The sequence below is a fragment of the Sus scrofa genome, chromosome 15, assembly GCF_000003025.6.
Source record: "Sus scrofa isolate TJ Tabasco breed Duroc chromosome 15, Sscrofa11.1, whole genome shotgun sequence".
In the NCBI taxonomy this organism is placed as follows: domain Eukaryota; kingdom Metazoa; phylum Chordata; class Mammalia; order Artiodactyla; family Suidae; genus Sus; species Sus scrofa.
Genome location: NC_010457.5, coordinates 38,164,616 through 38,187,527, shown reverse-complemented (window position 1 = coordinate 38,187,527; position 22,912 = coordinate 38,164,616). Strand labels below are relative to the sequence as shown.

General features: G+C 38.3%; 1 long non-coding RNA gene across 2 annotated transcripts in view; it reads left to right on the top strand.

Moving 5' to 3' along the window:
* Window positions 1-20,970, top strand: part of LOC110257050 — a 60,801-nt gene extending 39,831 nt beyond the window's left edge. Inside the window, exons 1-3 of one of the 2 annotated variants that reach the window (XR_002339214.1) lie at window positions 16,676-17,078; window positions 18,477-18,674; window positions 20,480-20,970. This is a non-coding gene — a long non-coding RNA (uncharacterized LOC110257050). Of the gene's footprint in view, window positions 1-16,675; window positions 17,079-18,476 lie in introns of those variants that run through there. The other variant, XR_002339215.1, reaches the window with a different exon arrangement.

Here is a 22,912-nt window from a genome sequence, read left to right as displayed (position 1 = left end):
TCAAGTCCATTTTTTGTGAGGGGTGTAAGGTAGGGGTGCAATTTCAGTGGTTATCCAGTGCATGTGGTTATCCAGTTTACCCAACACCATTCACTGAAGAGTCTATCATTTCCCCATGGGTATTCTTGGCTCTTTTATCAAATATTAGTTGATTGTATATGCAGGGGTTGATTTTTGGACCCTCTATTCTCTTCCTTTGGTCTCTATGTCTGTTTTTATGCCAAAAGCAAGCATTTTGTTGTTTTAATTTCCAATGCTATTTTATTCATTGTATTTAATTAATTAATTAATTAATTAACCTATGCTTTTTAGGGCTGCACCCGAGGCATATGGAGGTTCCCAGGCTAGGGGTCAAATCGGAGCTACAGCTGCTGGCCTATGCCACAGCCACAGCAACTCAGGATCTGAGCTGCATCTGCAACCTACACCACAACTCACAGCAATGCTGGATCCTTAACCTACTGAGTGAGGCCAAGGATTGAACCTGTGTCCTTGTCTTTCTAGTCAGATTCATTAACCACCAAGCCATGACAGGAACTCCTCTGATGCTATTTTAAATATAATTATTTTTGTATTTTATTTTCAGATAATTCTTTGTTAGCATATGAAAACAGTCTGATTTTGGTATGTTTATTTTTACATGCTGCAACTTTACTGAATTCATTGATTAGATCTAACAATTTTTTGTAGAGTCTTTAGGACTTCTACATAAAATGTCATCTAAAAAGAGACAGTTTTACATATTCCTTTCCAAATGAGCAATCCTTGTAATGTACTGCTTTACTCCACTTATTAGTATTTTATTCAGAATTTTTGTCTCTATCTTTAGGTATATTGCTCTGTAACTTTTTTTCTCATAGTGTCCTTTTCTGGCTTTGGTATCAGTGTAATGCTGACCTCATAAGAGTTTGTTTGAGAATGTTTCCACCTCTTCAGTTTATGTGTGAGAAGGACTGGCCTTAATTCTTTCTCAAATGTTTGATAAAATTTACCAGTGAAGCCATCTGGTTATGGGTTTTCTTTGTTGGGAGATTGTTGATTACTGAATGAATATTCTCACTAGTAATTGGTCTGTTAAGATTTTCTATTTTTTCTTGATTCAGTCTTGGTAGGTCATATCTATATATATATCTATATATCTATCTATCTATCTATCTATCTATATATATATATATATATATATATATATATAAAAGAATTTATCCATTTCTTCTAGGTTGTCCAGCTTCTTGGCATAGAGATATCATAGTAGCATTTTACAATCCTTTGCATTTTGGTGTTCTGAGGTATAATGTATCCTTTTTCATAATTTTGTTGATATGGACCCTTTCTCCTTTTTCCTTTAGTCTAACTAAAGGTTTGCCTATTTTATCTTTTCAAAGAACCAACTCTAAGTTTCATTAATTTTTTTCTATTGTGTTCCTGTTCTCTATTTAATTTATTTCTGCCCTAATCTTTATTGTTACCTTCCTTCTGCTAGCTTTGGGCTTGGTTTATTCTTTTTCTAGTTCCTTGAAGCATGGAGTTGCATTGTTTATTTGATTGTTTCTTATTCCTTAATATAGTCATTTATTGCTATGAACTTCCCACTTAGAGCTGCTTTTGCTGCATCCCATAAGTTTTGGTATATTGTGTTTCCATTTTGTTCTCTCAAGATTTATATGCTTTTATTTTTTTAATTTTTAATTTTTTGTCTTTTTGTCCTTTTAGGGCCACACCTGTGGCATATAGAGGTTCCCAGGATAGGGGTCTAATTAGAGCTGTAGCTGCTGGCCTACACCACAGCCACAGCAATGCCCCATCTGAACTGTGTCTGTGACCTACACTGCAGCTTATGGCAACACTGGATCCTTAACCCACTTCACGAGGCCAGGGATCAAACCTGCAACCTTATGGTTCCTAGTCAGATTAGTTTCTGCTGTGTCACAATGGGAACTCCTATATGTTTTAAAATTTCCCCTTTAATTTCTTCTTTGATCTATTAGTGGTTCAGGAGAGTATTGTTTCATTTCAATGTATTCATGAATTTGATGGTTTTCCTCCTGTTACTGATTTCTATTTTCATACCATGTGGTCAGAGACTATATGAGAGATTTCAATCTTCTCGATTTGCAAAGAATTTTTGTGTGGCCTAACAGGTCATCTATGCTAGAAAATGCTGCATGTGTACCTACGAAGAATGTAGATTCTGTTGTTGTCAGGTAGAATGTTCTCTTTATGTCTATTAGGTTCATACATTTATAATGTTGTTTAAAACCATTGTTTCCATATTGGTTCTCTGTCTGGATGGTCTATCCATTGTTGAGAGTATGATATTAAAGCCCAAACTGTTATTCTATTGCTACATATTTCTCCTTTTAGTTCTATTAATTTTTGTGCTATTTAGGTGATCTGATGTTTAGTGCTTAAATATTAACAATTTTTGTATATTTTTGATGGATCAACTCCTTTATCATTCCATAATGACTTTCTTTTTTTTTGCTTTTTTTGCTTTTAATATATATATATATATATATATATATATATATATATATTTATTTTCCCCCTGTACAGCAGGGGGTCAGGTTATCCTTACATGTATACATTACAATTACATTTTTTCCCCCACCCTTTGTTCTGTTGCAACATGAGTATCTAGACAAAGTTCTCAATGCTATTCAGTGGGATCTCCTTGTAAATCTATTCTAAGTTGTGTCTGATAAGCCCAAGCTCCTGATCCCTCCCACTCCCTCCCCCTCCCATCAGGCAGCCACAAGTCTTTTCTCCAAGTCCATGATTCTCTTTTCTGAGGAGATGTTCCTTTGTGCTGGATATTAGATTCCAGTTATAAGTGATATCATATGGTATTTGTCTTTGCATAATGACTTTCTTTGTATCATTATTAAGTTTAAAGTTTATTTTTGTCTAATGTAAGTATAGCTACCCTTGTTACCTTTTCCTTGAAATATCTTTTTTCATTCTTTATGATAAAGTCATTGTGTCTTTAAAGCTAAAGTTAGTTTCCTATAGGCAGCATAAATTTTTTTATTCACTCAGCTACTCTAGGTCTTTTTTTTTTAAGGGCTGCACCCACAGCATTTGGAGGTTCCCAGGCTAGGGGTCTAATCACAGCTACAGCTGCTGACCTATGCCACAACCACAGCAACACCAGATTCTAGACGTGTCTGCAATGTACACCACAGCTCACAGCAATGCTGGATCTTTAACCCACTGAGCAAAGCCAGAGATCAAAGCAACAACTTCATGGTTCCTGGTTGGATTCATTTCTCTTGCACCACAGCAGGAGCTCATCTTCTGTGTCTTATTTTTTCTTCCTTTTAAAATTTTATTTTATTTATTTTTTCACTCTACAGCATAGGAACCAAGTTACACTTAACATGTATACATTTTTTTCCTCCCTTTCTTCTGTTGCAGTGTAAGTTATCTAGACATAGTTCTCAATGCTACACAGCAAGATCTCATTGTAAATCCATTCCAAGAGCAATAGTTTGCATCCGATAACTCCACACGCCCAATCCCTCCCACTCCCTCCCTCTCCCTTCGGGCAGCCACAAGTGTATTATCCAAGTCCATGATTTTCTTTTCTGTGGAAAGATTCATTTGTGCTGTATATTAGATACCCGTTATAAGTGATACCATATGGTGTTTGTCTTTGTCTTTCTGACTTACTTCACTCAGTATGAGAGTCTCTAGTTCCATGCATGTTGCTGCAAATGGCATTATGTCATTCCTTTTTATGGCTGAGTAGTATTCTATTGTGTATATATACCACACCTTCCGAATCCAATCATCTGTCTATGGACATTTGGGTTGTTTCCACGTCTTGGCTATTGTGAATAGTGTTGCAATGAACATGCGGGTGCATGTGTCTCTTGCAAGAAAACTTTTGTCCAGATATATGCCCAAGAGTGGGATTGTGGGGTCATATGGTAGTTCTGTGTATAGATTTCTAAGGTATCTCCAAACTGTTCTCCACAGTGGTTGTACCAGCTTACATTCCCACCAACAGTGCAGGAGGGTTCCCTTTTCTCCACACCCCCTCCAGCATTTGTTATTTGTGGACTTATTAATGATGGCCATTCTGACTGGTGTGAGGAGGTATCTCATGGTAGTTTTGATTTGCGTTTCTCTTATAATCAGGGATGCTGAGCATTTTTTCATGTGCTTGTTGGCCATCTGTATATCTTCCTTGGATAACAGTCTATTCAGGTCTTTTGCCCATTTTTCCATTGGGCGATTGGCTTTTTTGCTGTTGAGTTGTATAAGTTGCTTGTATATTCTAGAGATTAAGCCCTTGTCCATTGCATTGTTTGAAAATATTTTCTCCCATTCTGGAAGTTGTCTTTTTGTTTTCTTTTTGGTTTCCTTTGCTGGGCAAAAGCCTGTCAGTTTGATTAGCTCCCACTGGTTTATTTTTGCTCTTATTTCTGTTGCCTTGGGAGACTGACCTGAGAAAATATTCATGAGGTTGATGTCAGAGAGTGTTTTGCCTATGTTCTTTACCAGGAGTTTGATGGTGTCTTGTCTTATATCTAAGTCTTTCAGCCATTTGGGGTTTATTTGTGTGCATGGTGTGAGGGTGTGTTCTAGTTTCACTGATTTACATGTAGTTGTCCAGGTTTCCCAGCAATTCTTACTGAATAAACTGTCTTTTTCCCATTTTATGTTCTTGCCTCCTTTATCAAAGATTAATTGACCATGGGAGTCTGGTTTTATTTCTGCATTCTCTGTCCTGTTCCATTGGTCGGTATGTCTGTTTTGGTACCAGTACCGCGCTGTGTTGTTGACTGTGGCTTTGTAATATTGCCTGAAGTCTGGGAGAGTTATGCCTCCTGCTTGGTTTTTGTTTCTCAGGATTGCTTTGGCGATTCTGGGTCTTTTGTGGTTCCAGATAAATGTTTGGATTGTTTGTTCTAGTTCTGTGAAAAATGTCATGGGTAGTTTGATAGGGATTGCATTGAATCTGTAGATTGTTTTGGGTAGTATGGCCATTTTTACAATATTAATTTTTCCAATCCATAAGCATGGAATATCTTTCCATTTCTTTACATCTTCTTTAATTTCTTTGATTAATGTTTTATAGTTCTTTTTTTTCATTTTTTAAAAAAATTATTGGAGTACAGTTGATTTACAAGGTTGTGATAATTTCTGCTGTACAACAGAAAAGATTCAGTTATACATGTACACACATCCATTCTCTTTCACATTCTTTTCCCACATGGATTATCACAGAATTTTTTTTACAGAATAAAATACATATGTTTAAACACAATTACATTCAAACAGAGTATTATATCACGGATCTTAAGAAACAGATTAAGTGTCTCCCTCTGGAGAAGTGGAATGGAAAATATGCTGAGACAAATAGGAAATTTATTCTATGCTTTATCCCATTTTGTATGGCTTTCATCTTTACTATTTAGTGTTATCACATTTCAAGTTTTCTTTAAAAATTAGCATTATATTAAAATTGTGTATATTATGCAACTAAAATTTATAAAGAAGAAAGCCTTTTATACCATTAAATATTTTATACATCATAATAAAAATAATAACTTAACTGGTAAGAATAACAAAAATAATACACCCCCTGAAAATAAGTAAAATATAAAATGAATAAATTGGTTAAAAACCAGTGTAACTATATAAATATGTCCTCACAATTTGTTACATCTTATTGATTCTTCAATATAGGCATTACACCATTCTAGGTGATGTGATGAACGAGACATTATAGACATTACATTGTACCATGGAGAGAAATGGTTATTAATAATACAAGTATAGAATTGTATTATTTAATTGTACAGTTGCATTATTTAATTATAATTATCAAAAATTCTTTGATGGGGAGGAAATCAGAATCAGATCTAAGAAGACTTCAGCCTTCCGAGAATGATGTCAAATGGCCCCCTTCATGGTGGATTATGCACTTATTTAGTATGAGATATATTTCTTCTCCAGAGATTCCTTGTTTGTGTATCAATTGTAGATTTTTGGTTTGATATAAGAGTCTATATGTATATGAGATTGTTTTAGGTTGTTGTCCTCTTAATTGCAAGTTCATCTCCAGTGTTCTGCATTTGTACCCACCTCTTCTCATGATTTCTGATTTTGGTGGTATAATTGTGCATGGATGGTTTCGTATCTTTACTGTATATATACCTTTACTATATACGGTGAGCCTTGCCATGTGTGGAATTTTTGTTTCCTGTTGCTGTCTTTTCTTTTCTGCCTAGAGAAGTTCCTTTAGTATTTGTTGTAAGGCTGGTTTGGTATTGCTGAATTCTCTCAACTTTTGCTTATCTGTGAAGGTTTTGATTTCTCCTTCAAATCTGAATGAGAGCCTTGCTGGGTAAAGTAATCTTGGTTGGAGGTTTTTTCCTTTCATCACGTTAAGTATATCATGCCACTCCCTTCTGGCCTGCTGATTTTCTGTTGAAAAATCTGCCGATAAACTTATCGGGGTTCTCTTGTATGTTACTTGTTTCTTTTCCCTAGCTGCTTTCAAGATTTTCTCTTTGTCTTTAATTTTGGTCAGTTTGATTAATATGTGTCTTGCGGTATCCCTCCTTGGGTTTATTTTATATGGTACTCGTTGGGCTTCCTGGATTTGAGTGAGTGGTTCCTTTCCCGTGTTAAGGAAGTTTTTGGCTATTATCTCTTGGAATATTTTTTCTGTCCCCTTCTCTCTCTCTTCTCCTTCTGGCACCCCTATAATACGGATGTTGGTGCATTAAACATTGTCCCAGAGTTCTCTGAGACTCTCTTCATTTGTTTTCAATCTTTTTTCTCTTTTCTGTTCGGCATCCGTAATTTCCACTAACCTGTCCTCCACCTCGCTTATTCGTTCTTCTGCCTCCTGTATTCTGCTGTTGGCTGCTTCTACTGAATGTTTTGTTTCCGTTACTGTATTTTGCATCTCTTCTTGTTTAAGTTTTATATCTTGTATCTCTTTGGTCAGTGTTTCCTGTAGGTTATCCATCTTTGCCTCCAGTTTATTTCCAATGCTTTGCATCATCTTCAGCATCCACAATCTAAAGTCTTTTTCCTGGAGGCTAAGAATCTCCTCATCACTTAGCTGATTTTCTGGGGTTTTTCCTTTCTCCCTCATCTGAGTTATAACTCTCTGTCTTTTCATTTTTATAGGTTTTTGGTGTGGTGACTTTTTACAGATACTAGAGTTGTAGCCTCTCTTACTTCTGGTGTCTGCCCCCCTTGTGGCTGAAGTCAGTATGGGGGCTTGCTGAAGGCTTCCTGATGGGAGGGGCTGATTGATGCCTGCCCACTGGTAGGTGGAGCTGATTCTAACCCCTCTGGTGGGTGGGGCTTAGTCTCTGGATGGGATTAGAAGCATCTGTGTGCCTGAGGGGTCTTTAGGTAGCCTCTTTACTGAGGGGCGGGGCTGTGATCCCACCTGGATTGTTGTTTGCCCTGGGGCTTCTCAGTGCTGACTGAAGGGTGGGGCCAGATTTTCCCAAAATGGCCACGTGCAGAGAAAGGCAGCTGCTGAATATTCCTGAGAGCTTTGCCTTCAATGTCCCTCCCTCACAAAAAGCCACATTCACCCTGTTTTCCCAGGATGTCCTCCAAGAACTGCAGTCAGGTTTGACCCAGATTCCCATGGAGACCTCGCTCTGCCCTGGGATCCAGTGCACATGAAAGTCCGTGTGCACCTTTTAAGAATGGGGTCTCCGTTTCCCCCAGTCCTGTGGTGCTCCTGCACACAAGCCCCACTGGCCTTCAATGCCATATGCTCCAGGGGCTCTTTCTCCCAGTGCCAGATCCCAGCATGTGAGGGTTTGATGTGGGGCTCAGAATTCTCACTCCTGTAGGTGAGTCTCTGTGAACCAGTTAGTTTCCAGTCTGTGGAGCTTCCCACCCGGGAGGTATGGAGTTGTTTATATCACGAAATTGCCCCTTCTACCTCTTGATGTGGCCTCCTCTTTTTCTTCTGGAGTAGGGTATCTTTTCTAAGGTTTCCGGTCCATTTGGGTGGAGATTGCTCAGCTTTTAGGTGTGAATTTTGTTGTTTTTAGGAGAGAAGTTGAGCTCCAGTCCTTCTATTCCACCACCTTAATCCTCTCTCAAGAATGATTATCTCTTAATCATCCTTCTTCCGTACTGCCTTACCAAGGGTTGTCAGCTTAGAACCACAGTTAAAAGGAAAGTGTGTTTTATAGTTCTTGGCATATAAGTCCTTTACCTCCTTGGTCAGGTGTATTCCGAGGTATTTGATTTTTTGGGGTGCAATTTTAAAAGGTATTGTATTTTTGTATTCCTTTTCTAATATTTCATTGCTGGTATACAGATATGTGACTGATTTCTGAATGTTAATCTTATATCCTGCTACTTTGCTGAATTTGTTGATCAGTTCAAGCAGTTTTTGGGTTGAGTCCTTAGGGTTTTCTATGTATAGTATCATGTCAGTCTGCATACAGTGACAGTTTTATCTCTTCTCTTCCTATTTGGATGCCTTTTATTTCTTTTGTTTGTCTGATTGCTGTGGCTAGGACTTCCAAAACTATGTTGAAGAGCAGTGGTGAGAGTAGACATCCCTATCTTGTTCCAGATTTGAGTGAGAAGGCTTTCAGCTTTTCTCTCTTGAGTATTGTATTTTCTGCGGGTTTGTCATAAATGGCTTTGATTATGTTCAGGAATGTTCCCTCTATACCCACTTTGGTGAGAGTTTTTATCATGAATGGGTGTTGGACTTTGTCAAATGCTTTTTCTGCATCTATTCAGATGATCATGTGGATTTTTACTGTTCTTTTGTTAATGTGGTGTATGATGTTGATTCATTTGTTTATGTTGAACCATCCTTGTGAACCTGGGATGAATCCCACCCAGTCATGGTGTAAGATCTTTTTGATATGTTGTTGGATTAGGTTGGATAAATTTTGTGGAGAATTTTTGCGTCTGTATTCATCAAAGATATTGGCCGATAATTTTCTTTTTTGGTGGTATCTTTGTCTGGTTTTGGAATTAGGGTGATGATGGCTTCATAGAATGTCTTTGGGAGTGTTCCTTCTTCTTCAACCTTTTGAAAAATTTTGAGGAGGATGGGCACCAGATCCTCTTTGTATGTTTGGTAGAATTCGCCTGTGAAGCCATCTGGTCCTGGGCGTTTATTTGTAGGGAGTGTTTTTATGACATATTCAATTTCATTTCTAGTGATCGATCTGTTCAGTTGATCTGTTTCTTCTTGATTCAGTTTTGGCAGGCTCTAAGACTCTAGAAAGTTGTCCATTTCTTCCAGATTGTCAAATTTGTTGACGTATGGTTGTTCATAGTATTCTCTTATGGTTTTTTGTATTTCTGCAGTATCCATTGTGATTTCTCCTTTTTTCATTTCTTATTTTATTTGGGTTTTTTCTCTCCTCTTCTTGGTGAGTCTAGCCAGGGGGTTGTCAATTTTGTTAACCTTTTCAAAGAACCAGCTCTTGGTTTTATTAATTTCCTCTATTGTTTTTTCAATCTCTATTTTATTGATTTCCTCTCTGATCTTTATGATTTCCTTCCTTCTGCTGACTTTAGGGGGTTTTTGTTCTTCTTTTTCTAATTCGTTTAGGTGGAGGGTTAAGTTGTCAATTTGAGATCTTCTTTTTTGAGGAAGGCCTGCATCGCTATGAATTTCCCTCTGAGCACTGCTTTTGCAGCGTCCCATAGATTTTGAGAGGTTGTGTCTTCATTATCGTTTGTCTCGAGGTATTTTTTAACTTCCTTCTTGATTTCCTCATGGACCCATTGGTTTTTTAGTAGCATGTTGTTTAGTCTCCATGTAGTAGGTTTTTTTCTCATTTCTTTCCCTGTGGTTGATTTCTAGTTTCATGCCATTGTGGTCAGAGAAGATACTTGAAATCATTTCTATGCTCTTAAATTTGTTGAGTTTAGTTACCTATTTTTTTAATTATTTTTTTTCTTTCCTATTGAGCTGTATGAATCCCTCGTATATTTTAAACATTAACCTCTTATCAGATATTTGGTTTGCAAATATTTTAGCCCATTCTGTAGGCTGCCCTTTTGGTTTTTTTTTTCATTTGCTGTGCAGAGATTTTTTAGTTTAATATAGTCCCACTTGTTGATTTTTGCTTTGCTTGTTTGTGTTTTTGGTGTCATAGCCAAAAACTCTCATCAAGATCATTGGTAAGGTTTCTTCCCCCTGTTTTCTTATAGGAGTTTTACAACTTCAGGTTTAACATGTAAATCTAATCAGTTTTGAGCTGATATTTTGTGTATGGCATATAGGTCCAATTTCATTCTTCTTAATGTTTCCCAACACCATTTATGGAAAATCCTATCATTTTTCCATTGGGTAGTCTTGACTCCACTGTCAAATATTAGCTGACCATTTATGTGTGGGTTTTCTTCTAGGTTCCTGATTCTCTTCTACTGGTCTATCTGTTTATCTTATGCTAATAACATGCTGTTTGATTAACAGGCTTTCTGAAGGAGTTTGAAATTGGAGGATGTGTTGCTTGAGTTTTGTTCTTCTTGCTCATTGCTTTGCTTATTAAGATTCTTCTGTGAAAAAAAAAAAAAAGAAGAAGAAGAAGAGGAAGAACTAGGACTGAGGAAACTGCAATCAGAGAGAAGTCACTCAAACAAGCCAGCGTACAGATTTAATCATGAACATGCTTCAAACAAAATAAAATTAAAATGAAAAAAATAAAAAAGAGTCATCAAAACCATAAAATGTGGGCAAGGGATGTCAGGAGGTAAATAACCCTTTTTGTTTATATGTATGTCTCTCTTCTTAATTTTAATATAGTAATGAGGTGTTTGAACTTACAGGACCATCAGGCTAAAACACACAATTACGGGAAGGGGTTAGCATACTTAAAAAACAGGGCAATCACAAGACAAAACAAAATATTGCATTTGCAAAAAATGAAAAAAAAAAACCACTCAAGCAGATAATAACAGGAGACCATCCAACCAAAAAAAAAAAAAAAAAAAATGGAGAACCATAAAATCAACTGGAACACGAGGTTCAAATGGCAATAAATAATCATCTATCAATTATCACCTTAGATGTCAATGGACTGAATGCCCCAATCAAAAGACACAGAGTGGCTGAGTGGATAAAAAGCCAAAAACCTTCAATATGCTGCCTACAAGAAATTCACCTTAGGACAAAAGATACATATAGATTGAAAGTGAAAGGGTGGGGAAAAATATTTCACGCCAATACACATGACAGAAAAGCAGGAGTCGCAACGCTCATATCAGACAAAATAGACTTTAAAACAAAAGACATAAAGAAAGACAAAGAAGGACACTATTTAATGATTAAGGGATCCATCCAAGGAGAGGATGTTACTATTGTCAACATATATGCCCCAAATACAGGAGCACCCAGATACATACAACAAATATTAACAGACATAAAGGGAGATATTGATGAGAATACAACCATAGTAGGAGACCTTAATACCCCCCTCACATCAATGGACAGATCCTCTAGACAGAAAACCAATAAAGCAACAGAGATCCTAAAGGAAACAATAGAGAAGTTAGACTTAATTGATATCTTCAGGACACTACATCCAAAAAAATCAGAATACACATTCTTCTCAAATGCTCATGGAACATTCTCAAGAATCGACCACATATTGGGACACAAAGCGAATCTCAATAAATTTAGGAGCGTAGAAATGATCTCAAGTATCTTCTCTGACCGCAATGCCATGAAATTAGAAATCAACCATGGGAAAAGCAAAGAGAAAAAACCTACTCCATGGAGACTAAACAACATGCTACTAAAAAACCAATGGGTCAATGAGGAAATCAAGAAGGAAATTAAAAACTACCTCGAAACAAATGATAATGAAGACACAACCTCTCAAAATCTATGGGATGCTGCGAAAGCAGTGCTCAGAGGGAAATTTATAGCAATACAGGCCTTTCTCAGAAAAGAAGAAAGATCCCAAATTGACAACTTAACCCTCCACCTAAACGAATTAGAAAAAGAAGAACAAAAAAGGCCTAAAGTCAGCAGAAGGAAGGAAATTATAGAGATCAACGAAGAAATCAATAAAATAGAGACTCAAAAAACAATAGAGAAAATTAATAAGACCAAGAGCTGGTTCTTTGAAAAGGTGAACAAAATTGACAAACCCCTGGCCAGACTCACTCAAAAGAGGAGAGAAAGAACCCAAATAACCAACATTATAAATGAAAAAGGAGAAATCACAACGGATACAGCAGAAATACAAAAAACCATAAGGGAATACTATGAACAACTGTATGGCAACAAGTTTGACAATCTGGAAGAAATGGACAATTTTCTAGAATCTTACAGCTTGCCAAAACTGAATCAAGCAGAAACAGACCAACTGAACAGACCGATCACTAGAAATGAAATTGAAGAGGTCATAAAATCACTCCCTACAAATAAAAGTCCAGGACCAGATGGCTTCACAGGTGAATTTTATCCAACATAGAAAGAGGAATTGGTGCCCATCCTCCTTAAACTCTTTCAAAATGTTGAAGAAGAAGGAATACTCCCAAAGACATTCTATGATGCCACCATCACCCTCATTCCAAAACCAGACAGAGATACCACCAAAAAAGAAAACTATCGGCCAATATCATTGATGAATGTAGATGCAAAAATTCTCAACAAAATCTTAGCCAACCGAATCCAACAACATATCAAAAAGATCTTACACCATGACCAGGTAGGGTTCATCCCAGGTTCACAAGGATGGTTCAACATATGCAAATCAATCAGCATCATACACCACATTAACAAAAAAAAGGTCAAAAATCATATGATCATCTCAATAGACGCAGAAAAAGCATTTGACAAAGTTCAACATCCATTTATGATCAAGACCCTCGCCAAAGTGGGTATAGAGGGAACATTCCTGAATATAATCAAAGCCATTTATGATAAACCCACAGCAAATGTAATCCTCAATGGGGAAAAACTGAAAGCCTTCTCACTCAAATCTGGAACAAGACAGGGATGCCCACTCTCACCACTGCTCTTCAACATAGTTTTGGAAGTCTTAGCCACAGCAATTAGACAAACAAAAGAAATAAAAGGCATCCATATAGGAAGAGAAGAGATCAAACTGTCACTGTATGCAGATGATATGATACTATACCTAGAAAACCTGAAGGACTCAACCCCAAAACTCCTTGAACTGATTAATAAATTCAGCAAAGTAGCAGGATATAAGATTAACATTCAGAAGTCAGTTGCATTTCTGTATACCAGCAATGAAATATTAGAAAAGGAATACAAAAAAATGATACCTTTTAAAATTGTACCTCACAAAATCAAATACCTCGGAATACACCTGACCAAAGAGGTAAAGGACCTATATGCCGAGAACGATAAAACTTTAATCAAAGAAATCAAAGAAGATGTAAAAAAATGGAAAGATATTCCATGTTCCTGGATTGGAAAAATCAATATTGTGAAAATGGCCATCCTACCCAAAGCAATCTACAGATTCAATGCAATCCCTATCAAATTACCCATGACATTGTTCACAGAACTAGAACAAACAATCCAAACATTTATCTGGAACCACAAAAGACCCAGAATCACCAAAGCAATCCTGAGAAACAAAAACCAAGCAGGAGGCATAACTCTCCCAGACTTCAAGAAATACTACAAAGCCAAAGTTATCAAAACAGTGTGGTACTGGTATCAAAACAGACAGACAGACCTATAGAACAGAATAGAGAATCCGGAAATAAACCCTGACACCTATGGTCAATTAATCTTTGACAAGGGAGGCAAGAACATAAAATGGGAAAAAGAAAGTCTATTCAGCAAGCATTGCTGGGAAACCTGGACAGCTGCATGCAAAGCAATGAAACTAGAACACACCCTCACACCATGCACCAAAATAAACTCAAAATGGCTGAAAGACTTGAATATACGACAGGACACCATCAAACTCCTAGAAGAGAACATAGGCAAAACACTCTCTGACATCAACATCATGAATATTTTCTCAGGTCAGTCTCCCAAAGCAATAGAAATTAGAGCAAAAATAAACCCATGGGACCTCATCAAACTGAAAAGCTTTTGCACAGAAAAGGAAACCCAAAAGAAAACAAAAAGACAACTTACAGAATGGGAGAAAATAGTTTCAAACAATGCAACTGACAAGGGCTTAATCTCTAGAATATACAAGCAACTTATACAACCCAACAGCAAAAAAGCCAATCAATCAATGGAAAAATGGGCAAAAGTCCTGAATACACATTTCTCCAAGGAAGATATACAGATGGCCAACAAACACATGAAAAAATGCTCAACATCGCTGATTATAAGAGAAATGCAAATCAAAACTACCATGAGATACCACCTCACACCAGTCAGAATGGCCATCATTAATAAATCCACAAATAACAAGTGCTGGAGGGGGTGTGGAGAAAAGGGAACCCTCCTGCACTGCTGGTGGGAATGTAAACTGGTACAGCCACTATGGAGAACAGTTTGGAGATACCTTAGAAATCTATACATAGAACTTCCATATGACCCCACCCACAATCCCACTCTTGGGCATCTATCCGGACAAAGCTCTACTTAAAAGAGACACATGCACCCGCATGTTCATTGCAGCTCTATTCACAATAGCCAGGACATGGAAACAATCCAAATGTCCATCGACAGATGATTGGATTCGGAAGAAGTGGTATATATACACAATGGAATACTACTCAGCCATAAAAAAGGATGACATAATGCCATTTGCAGCAACATGGATGGAACTAGAGAATCTCATCCTGAGTGAAATGAGCCAGAAAGACAAAGACAAATACCATATGATATCACTTATAACTGGAATCTAATATCCAGCACAAATGAACATCTCCTCAGAAAAGAAAATCATGGACTTGGAGAAGAGACTTGTGGCTGCCTGATGGGAGGGGGAGGGAGTGGGAGGGATCGGGAGCTTGGGCTTATCAGACACAACCTAGAATAGATTTATAAGGAGATCCTGCTGAATAGCATTGAGAACTATGTCTAGGTACTCATGTCGCAATAGAAGAAAGGGTGGGGGAAAAAACTGTAACTGCAATGTATACATCTAAGGATGACCTGACCCCCTTGCTGTACAGTGGGAAAATAATAATAATAATAAAAAAAGATTCTTCTGTGGATCCATATAAACTTATGAATTTGTTTTTTCTATTTATGCGAAAAATACCATTGGAATTTTCAGTAGAATTTCACTCAGTATAAGACTGATTTCAGCAGCATGGATATCTTTAAAACATTAATACTTCTGATCCAGGAATTTGGACTATCTTTTCATTAAATTGTGTACTCTTCAATTTCTTTCTTTATTGTCTTATATTTTCAGATATAGGGATTTCAAATATTTGGTTAAATTTACTCCTAAGTATTTTGTGGGTTTTGATGTATTATAAAAAAATCGTTTTCTATATTTTTCAGATAGTTCATTTTTATTTTATTTTTTTCTGTCTTTATAGGGCTGCACCCATGGCATTTGGAGGTTCCCAGGCTAGGAGTCAAATTGGAGCTGTAGCCACCAGCCAATGCCAGAGCCACAGCAATGCCAGGTCCTAGCAACATTTGCAACCTACACAAAAGCTCACACCAATACCAGACCCTGAACCGACTAAGCAAGGCTAGGGATTGAACTCGAAACTCATGGTTCCTAGTTGGATTTGTTTCAGCTGCCCCATGACAGGAAAACAAAGATAGTTCATTCTTAGTGTATAGAAATGCAAACAAGTTTTGTATGTTGATTTTGTATCCTGAAACCTTACTTAATTTGTTTCTTAGTTTGAACAGTTATTCATGGAATCTCTAGGGTTCTCAATATAGAAGATTCTTCAATCCGCAGAGACAGTTTTAAAAATAAAACTACCAGGAGTTCCCTTCGTGGCTCAGTGGTTAATGAACACGACTATGTTCCATGATGATGTAGGTTCCACCCCTGGCCTCACTCAGTGTGTTAAGGACTGGCATTGTCATAAGCTGTGGTGTAGGTTGCAGATGTGGCTTGGATCTGGTATTGCTGTGGCTGTGAGATAGACTGATGGATGCATGGACATTTCTCATGGAGTAATCGTTGTTTATCCTTCTTCCAACAAGGAGCATAAAGTTGAAAGGGAAACATCAAGTGTTTGTTTATCACAGGAAATACTCTTGAACCAATGATTGCTTCCTGTTTCTTTATTCTCTCTCTCATTGTCTCCCACCCAACCCCACAATCTCCCATCCCACCTCTCTCTCTCACACACAAGCTCAGACACATAATTGTGTGCAAGGTAGAGAGTGTCATTTGCATGGTTATTTTCAATAATTTTATACACGTGTCTCTAAAACATGTGTCTGGAGAAGGCCTTCATCATCCTCCCCCCTGAATTTGCTCCAGTGAGGCATTTTTGCTGGAAGACAGATACATCCTTGCATCATATAGCTATCTGTTGCGTGTGACCTTTTACCGCAAGTTAGTAGCTTAACACAGTAAACACTGGCTAACTAAACAAGCTATGATGTGGTGAGACTTAGGGAAGAGTCTTTGGCTTGAGAGCCCTTATTTTCGTGCCATCAAGCCTCTGGCCTGACCAGAAGTGCACTTGAAGGCTGGGCTTCTGGCTGTGGAGGGTGGGGAAGGGGAGGGGGTTGGAGGAGACCTGCTTCCAAGATCACCCACTCACTGGTGCAGTTGATGTCAGGCTCCAGGTCCTCACTGGCTACTTGCTAAAGTCACTGACCCCCTGCCACCTGGGGCTTTCCAGAAGGGAACACAGCCGACAATGCGGATATCCTGAATCCATGGGAAATGCAGAGCACTCACTTCTGCTTTCTCATCCATTGAATTACTCCCTCATCGTGTACTTTCGCCTCTGGAGACTTCCCCTGGAAGACTGAGCTATGCTTTTTCTGTCAGGCTCCACTAACCGTGAACAAACCACAGGCCCAGGGAGGGAGTGGAATAAAAGGCCACGGACCTGCCATGCTCAGAGACCCCAGGCTTCAACCATGTTGACACCTCTGCCCTTCATCTGTCCTTCACCCATGACGCTGCATGGGCTTCTCTCCATTCTGCTCCTTCTGACTCTCTTCAGCCCAGGTAAGGTGGTGGCTGACGACATGGGTCTGCAGTTTAGAAGGCTACTGAGCAGGGCAGACAGGACCCTGAATCAGCCTTACAGATTCATAATCCTAAAAGCAACAGCCCGTCATGGGCATTATAAAGGGAGGGGGGGCAATAGGAAAGAGACCATTCCTTTGCCAACAGCCAGACTGCCTGATGAGGTCACACTCTGCTTTATCCTCCCTTTGTATCTTGGGACACCCAGGTAAGGCACAGCAATTTATTAGCAGGGAGACAGAACCGAGAAGGTTGTGTTACAACATCATCTGTCATGATATCTGTTCGGGAGCCCAGCAAAAGAGATGGACAGAATCCTGTCAACAGGAGTTAGTGGGAAGGGTGTGTCTTGAGGACCCCGTTATCCAGGTGTTTGTCTCCCGAAGGGACTGGAAATTGGCACAACTCTCACTGTGGGAGAGGTATGTTCCTGACAGTAAAAGCTGGGTGAGCATTTTTTAATCCAAACTAGACACTGTGGAAAGTGAAGGAAGCAGTCTTACAACTGTATCAGAACTAAGGCATAAACCAGGACTGTCTCATCCAAACTGGCCACTGGGTCAGTCCATGTAAATGGCGCAGACCCAGAAGAGGGTTTCAGAAAGAGCATTACAGTCCCCAAGGAGGGGTTGCTGAGAAGACCAAGTGCTGGTCCACATTCTAGGAAGGGGAGCTCAGCTTAAGGAGCAGTCACACAGAATAGATCCCCCGACATGGAACCTAGTCCTGCAAAATGAGGGGGATTAGGAAGAAAACACATTTGGGAATACTAACACAGGACTTATGCAGGAAGAAAATGATTGGGCTGGGACATGGGGACAGCAACCCAAACGGTGATACTCTGTGACCATAAATCCTTAGTGCTAAGGTTGCCAAAGAAAAGTTACCAGGTTCAAACTCATCTTTTTTAGATAAGATGATGAGGTCCACAGAAGAACTTCACACTCTCTAATTTAAGGCTTCCTACCTACATCTGGAAACCGGGTGTCAGGGGTGCAGAGACTGACAGGCACTTATGGAGAAAGAGCTTAAACCGCCTGTGGGTCATGCAAGCCTAGCCCCGGTAGCAGTGGGATCTAATCTATTAAGAAGACACATATTAGACAAAATAATCTTGATGTTTGCACTTGGAAGCCTTTCATTTTTTCATTAAAGAGGAACTGCTTTAGAATATACTGACAGGCTCTGTTCTAACCTCCATATTATATGGGATGATGTCAACATTGACTATCTAAGACTATGACTAAAATAGAAAAAAATTTCCTGCATTAGTGGTGTTTCCAATTTAATCTTCTATGTGTTCACATCTTGCTAATTTTTTATCCTGAATACTCAATTTACTCCCTCTTTTTTTTTTTTTTTTTTGGTTGCACCCAGGGCATGTGGACATTCCTGAGGCCAGGGATGGAACCCCCTAATGCAGCTGTGGCACTGCTGGATCCTTATCCTACTGCACCACAAGGGAGCTTCCTGGATTCATGTCCTCTTGATGGAAGTGGTCACTAACAAGTCAGACCTATGCAGGCATATGTCCATCTACACACACCCTGACCAGAGAGCAGCTCTGAGACTCAGGTAGTCCAGACCCTACCTTCTTCCTCCTTCTCCTCTGTGCTCCCACTCATGACCCACTGACTCCTTTCTTTGCATCTATGGCTTCATCTTTCACTTTGATCCATCCTCCTGAGCCTTCTGTGGAAGAGGGTGCCAGTTTGCGGTTTTGCCTCTAACTTCTCACCCCCAAACGATCATTTGGAAATCTCTGTTTATTCAGTTTTCAATACAGTTATTGCTCAGTCATCTTGTATCCGACATATGCTATCATCCCGGTACTTTTTTGAGCTTTAGGTCTAAAACACAAGTAAGCCACATGAGGACTCCCAAGAATCATAAAGTTTTATGGGAAGAGACAAACACAGGAAAATGATTATTTAAAAATAACTGAAAATTTAAAGCAGAGCTATTTGGAAAGCACAACTATGAGGTTTTGAACAAAGAGAACTATTTGTTATTGTCGTCGTTTGAGATTACTCAAAGGATAAACAAAAACCAACACCATAACACAGATGTGGCAAAAGGAATCATGAATACATACGTCCATAAATGACAAATGATTTGCCAAGTGAATCTGAGGACTAGAGAAGACAGTGGAGGGAACTTCGGACAAATGAAACAAAGGGAGTAAAGATGAAGGTGTGACGATCGTGGTCTATGCATTGTGGTCAATTACAAGTTCAGCACACAGTGTTCTTAGGTGAAGTGATCATGCCTGTGGCCTGGTGATGAGAGTCACAGGCAGCCCGTGGAAGGTCCTAAGGTGCTAAGGTAGGGGTGTCATATGCAGCAGCAGATTCTCATAATGGAATGGACACTCTTATTTGAATTTAGAAACACCCCTCTAGGCAACAAAGAACATGGACAGGAGGGGCAGCCTGGGAGGGAAGGATCACCAGAATGCGCCTGTGTGATAGTGCAACTGGGTGGAGGGACCGCTATTCTGGGTGAAGAGATGGTGACCCTGGAAAGGAATATGGAAGAGCTATAACTGACTCCATGTAATGCATAAATGAATGCACTGGGCTCCTGAATACAGTTAAAGAGCTTTTACCAAGAAGGGAAGCACAGGAAGGAGAATGTTTCACTTTATGTTTCTTTGTTTTTGAATTTCTGACACAAACAAAATGAGGTCCATTTTCAACACTATCATGTTGTAACTAGGATAAAGTTGTAAGGTTTTGTGTGTTTTTCACAAGTTTTCCCCAGCTCTACTGAGGTGTGGATGACAAATACAGTTTGTGTATATGAAGGGTGTACATGCATGTGGCCACAACATGGATGAATGTGGAGACATTATGCTAAGTGAAATAAGTCAAAGAGAAATAGTTCACAATTTCACTTATATGTGGGCTCTGAAATAGTTATACTCATAAAAATATTGAGTAGACTGGTGGTGATCAAGAGCTGTGGGGGAGGGGGAGGAAACAGGAAGGTTGTATGTTTCCATGGATATACATTTGCATCTCTATGGAGACTTTAGTGCATTTGCCATTTTCACTGCCTATGTGTGGCCATATGCTGGAGTAACGCCAAATCAATATTTTGAACATTAAGTTTATTGGCAAGAAAATGAATTTTTATTTGGAAGAAAATGTGTTTCATGCTAGCAGGCAGTGGCTTCCATCTCTGATCCAGTGACATAGCATCTGGCCAAATGTATATGTGTTCAATAAGCAATTGCAGGAATTTGGAGCAGTTGAACAGGCCCTTTGTCCAGGTTCTTTTCTCCATGTGGAAATGCTCATCCTAGAATTCTTCTATCCTCACACTTGAGTTTGCCATTTCATTCATGGACTAATGATCTTACTGACTTTTTTCTGCAGTAAAAAGTGGTTTAGCTTCTGCTGAATATCACTGTGTGAATCTGGGTGGCATTTGCAGAAGAGACCTCTGTAACACCCTGGAGGATCAACTTGGTGCCTGCAAAAGAAGGTGGAAATGCTGTCGGGCATGGTGGATTCTTTTGCCTGTCCCAACACCTATTATCTATTCGGATTATCAAGAACCCATTAAGCACAAAGTGAAATGAAACTAGGAAAAGCATCAAAAGGAAATTTCTTTGTATCTAAAAACTTTAGAATATACATATTAAACAATGCCGACTTCGAATTCCCTTATGACTCAGTGGATTAAGGATCCTGCATTGTCAGTACTGCAGCTCAGTTGGCTGCTGTGTCAAGGGTTTGATTTCCTGGCCCAGGAAATTTCACATGCCGTGGTTGAAGCCAAATAGAAAAAAAAAAAAAAAAAAAAACTACTTCCAGCTCTATGATCAACTTCTATTATTCCTTGTCAATAAAAATAAACAGTGATTTCAAATCTACCCAGGTGCTGCTTCTTTGTGACTCACTTTCATATCCAAACCATTGCTTTAAAAGTAAGAGAGCCTATTTATTTAACAAATTTGTAACCATTTGTCACAAAAAGATAAAAAAATTTACCAACAAGTTGCAATGATGAAGATATAAATGTACATTCCATAATTTAATAGACATACAGCAAGCATAAATGACATGCAAAGACCAAATACAGAGGAAATCCAGAAAATACCAGGGAGGGGAAGCAGAGTAAATAGGGACAGGTAAGAAAAGGAGAATCAGGCAAAAGGAAATAATTTGGAATGATAGGTAAGGATTGCAATTGCATGGCAGATAACGGAGAGATGAAAATATAAAGGAGAGAATGAAAGGGTGAAGACTAACAGAAATAAGTACCTGACTGGGAAAATGTTAATGAACAAAATAGAGATTTTAATGTTTTAGTGCTATGAGGAAACACTGTGATTATTTAGAGATTCTCAGTATTTTACTCTCCAGACAAATAACTCCATTTCATTGAACATATAGAGTAACCTCTTTTCAAGAGTATGCTGTCAATACCACTTTTAGATGGATTTTCAATGCTTCGTAACTTTTGACTACAATTTCATCTTCATCTCCAGTGTCACAAAGTTCATTTAATTTCCTTTCCTGATGTTATGACTAGAGTTCAACTGCATGCCTCAAGGTAATTCTTAGAAGGAGTCTTAGTCTTCAGCCATGTATAATATTTTTGTGATTAAGGAAATGCAGTTTGGTAGTGATGATGCTCCTTCTTTCTTCCTATAATGCAGGAAATCTTTTTAATATTTACAAAAATTATCAGAAAATGGATATTTTCCATAATTTGGTATTGTCTTTACTAGATTTAAGGAAAACCTGACCTTAAAACAGTAGAGGTATACTGTAGCTCATGAACTAAGTGTGTAAATGGTGAGAGAGCTTGATGGTTTGCCTCAATTTCTTCCTCCCTCCTCCTCTCCTCTACTTGCAGAGAACATCAATAAGCACCACACCTGAGTTGCATTTTGTTTAAAAAGATTGTCCTCAGACACAATTTAGAATAGATTTACAAGGAGTAGCATTGAGAACTATGTCTAGATACTCATATTGCAACAGAACAAAGGGTGGGGGAAAAATGCATACATGTAAGGATAACTTGATCCCCTTGCTGTACAGTGGGAAAAAAATAAATTAAAAAAAAAAAAAGACTGTCCTTTTTGGATATAGGTGATAAACTGAGACTCTTTAACCAGTCCACTTAGCCCTTTATCACTGACCTGGCCTCCAAAAAACTGCATGTACAAATATTTGCCCCTCAGCTTATACCAATTGCCTGTGAGTGCTCTTCAATGTAAAAGTTCAAAGAGACCCTTAATCTGGCTTAGTGCATCTAAAACAGTATGTCACCTATTATCTATATTTTGAAATATTCTGGTTAGTCCACTTCTTCTGTTTTATCATGGAACCATAATATCATATATCTGGAGAAAAACATAATTTAAATAGATATATGCACCTCAATGTTCACAGCAGCACTATTCACAATAGCCAAGACATGAAAGCAAACTAAGTGTCCATCAACAGATGAATGGATAAAGAAGATGTGGTACATATATAAATGGAATATTACTCAGCCATAAAAAGAATGAAATAATGCCATTTGCAGCAACATCGATGGACCTAGAGGTTATCATACTAAGTAAAGTTAAGCCAGACAAAGAAAAATATGATATTGCTTATATGTGGAATCTAAAAAAAGGATGCAAATGAACTTATTAATAAAGAAGGAATAGACTCACAGACAGAAAAAAAACTAAGAAGTTTATACAATTAGGAGTCTGGGATTAATATCTACACACTACTATATATAAAATAGATAACCAACAAGGACCTACTGTATATCACAGGGGACTATACTCAAATCTTGTAATGACT